The following is a 2,979-nucleotide window of genomic DNA, read 5'->3' as shown; positions in this document are numbered from 1 at the left end:
ACTGTATGTTGGCTAGTTGAATTTAAATAAAAATAAATAAAATTATGTGGAATAAAATAATAAATGGATAATTTAGATCTTTGAACCTTAATATCTTGTACTAGTGATAGCTCAGGATGCCATATTTCTATGCAAGATAATAGAAAAAAGATGATTTAAATACTGAAAGTTTAAACAGGTAAGGAAATGACTGATTAAATTTTACAAGTTTGTGGTAAATATGACAACTCAGATTACGCTATTGATGTTTAGCTATTCCTGCTGGTAGTAGCTAAGTATGAAGTCTAACTTCTTAGAAACTACTCCTAGAACAAGGCAATACAGTCTACTTTGACTAACATAGTCAAAGAAGTGCCATCTGTTTTTATACAGGACAACTATACAATCCATCTAAAGAAACCATTCCAAAATATTCAGATAAAGGTCTGTATATTTATTTTTTCAATAAATACTCAATGGGGAGCTTCAATGTTCTCGACATTCTAGAAGCAAGAGATTCAATAATGAAGCTGCCTTCATAGTTTCCTTCCATTCTAATGAAAAATAGAGACAAAAACAGTTGATGTGGAATATAAGAGGTAAATGTTCTGAAGAAAAATAAGGGAGTAAAGAAATGAAGAAGAGAAAAAATGTAAGTAATAGCCTATATATTATTAAATATTAGCTGAGTTAGATTGATATTTTCCAAAGTGACTAGAGAAAGCCTGTTTAGGAGGAAGACTCTGGAGCAACAACATGAATGTAAATATCTTGGGGAAGAGTATTCCAGACAGATAGAATAGCATCTTTCAAGGTCCTGAGGCAAGATATTAGAAAGGAATCCTAAACTATAAACCAGGCTAATGCTAATTAAAAAGAGAATTCCACGTAGTTTTATATCCTTCCTCTCTCTAATTGGGTTTTGACAACAATGTTTTAAAAGACTGGAGAAGTAATCAAAAAATTAAATAAATAAATAAATAAATAAATAAATAAATAAATAAATAAATGAAAAAATAACAATCATCCAAGGATCAGCTTCTAGTTAGGCCAATATATGGTTAGGCCAATATATGTTTCCTGAGTTTTGAGGAAAAGGATTCTTACAGGTAATTAATCACTAAATAGCTTTAAATCATCCTTGGCAATTTTCTCTAATCATATGAAATTGCTTTGTGTAGTAGTCAATAATAGAGCGCATGTCTTGAATTATGCTTCTTATATAAAATACAGTTTGAGGAAATGATAACTCAATTGTTTCTAAGCTAAAAGAATTTGAAATACGTCTCAAAACCTTTATCCATAATTTCAAAGTAATAAAGTAATCCCTATCCTGAGATAAACAAAAAAAAATAGTACTAATTTAAGTTAATAGTTTGGCAAAGATGAGGGCTCATTACTGAGGAAGGATTCTGTATAGATGTTCAACTTGACCTATGAGAAATTATGAGGGAAATGAGGCCTAATTGTGGTGGAGGTACTGATGGATGCTCTGTGAAGAGAGAAAGCCTATCATGTATATACCACAGCAGAACTCTCAAGGTTTTATGAAGAATTCAGCAATAACTAAAAAATGGTCTTCTTTGATAAATTAGTTGATCAGCTCAAATAAAAAATCTCGGCCTGGCATTTCTGCTAGTCGACAAATAATTAGTTTACCCCCAAAATGTACAAACAAGATTTTTTGTTCTCAGGTTAACCATGGTTGGTTTTTTCTTTTCTCTTTTTAGTTACCCTCACCTTCCTCTCTTTTAATCCTGATTTTTCTTTGTCTCTTGATTTAGTCTACCACTCTCTGTAACATTTGAACGTACAATTTTCATTCAAAATAATTTTTAAAGTAAACAACACCAAGCTAAATGTCTCCAAGTTATACCTTGGTTTATTTAGGCTTTGAAACACTCTTCTTAATCTAGATTGATCCTTCCAGAATCTAATGAACGTTACTAAATCTCTTCCCTCCAAAATGCAATGCATCCATACATATCAAATTCTACACAGATCCGCATGGTTCCTGAAGCACCCCTTGCTCTAAGTATGCTAAGGGAAGACCCCCTGAGTGATATTGAGTTATAAACTTCCTTCATGCCATCCACAAAAAGCTTTAGATCCATTCACAGTTCAGATAATACAAACCAACTCGTGAAGTCATCTACAAATATTAGCCCCTCCCAGTTCTACTTTAACATGAAGCCATACAAAGGGCACAATGTCTCTCTATCTGTCGTGAGCCTGTCTTAAATACCTGATAAAACCTGCTTCCTTAGAGAATATGATATGTTTAAATTGTTATGTGAGCCAATTAATCCTTTGAGTAGATTTTATTGATCAGCTTATGACATTGTTAAGATAGTTTTACCTAATAGTTCTGGCTTCCTATGGGATTTTGCCAAATAATAAAGTCAATATTATCAGCTCTGTTTCTTTAATCAAGTCTCATTGTGGCATATCTACTCTCTGTTTCACATAATTAGAATTGCTTCTTTCAGACAATGTCATATGTGAAGCCCATGTCGTATTATCAAAGCCCAAGAAATTCTCCAAAGAAAAGACAAGACCCTGACTACACCTCAGCAGTCTTTTCTTTTACTGTTTTGCCTTTCCATTTTAGCAAATAATCAGCTTGATGGTGAGATATTTATAAAATTTACACTGGAAACCATCATTTCACATGGTCAATAATATCATTGTATCTTACTGACGAAGTTCAATAAACTGGCATTGAATCTACATTGTGAGTACATGCCCATGTTAAAGTTGAGATTATATATCAACTCTAAAAATGCTTGGTAAAGTGAGTAGCTTGAGTGCCTTCTTATGCTGGTAAAGAATCCTATTTGTTGAAATCAAGTAAATGCTCAATCAATAATCAATATGTGTGTGTTCTGAATGCTTTTTATGGTCAGACTGACACCAGCCCTCTTCCTGCATAGGTATTCCGCATCCTCAATGCCTAATTAGAAATAGTTGGGATGACCACACTACCAAAAGCCTACAACT

The 2,979-nt window shown here is 32.9% G+C and overlaps 1 long non-coding RNA gene across 1 annotated transcript; it reads left to right on the top strand.

Moving 5' to 3' along the window:
- The first annotated feature begins 491 nt into the window (after positions 1-491).
- Positions 492-2,711, top strand: LOC112670735 (uncharacterized). Its single transcript, XR_003143167.2, has 2 exons — positions 492-631; positions 2,469-2,711. It is a non-coding gene; the product is annotated as an uncharacterized LOC112670735 (long non-coding RNA).
- Positions 2,712-2,979: the final 268 nt, after the last annotated feature.

This window comes from Canis lupus, chromosome 14, assembly GCF_003254725.2.
Source record: "Canis lupus dingo isolate Sandy chromosome 14, ASM325472v2, whole genome shotgun sequence".
Taxonomy (NCBI): Eukaryota; Metazoa; Chordata; class Mammalia; order Carnivora; family Canidae; genus Canis; species Canis lupus.
The sequence above is the reverse complement of the archived record's forward strand: the minus strand, read 5'-3'. Positions and strand labels throughout refer to the sequence as shown.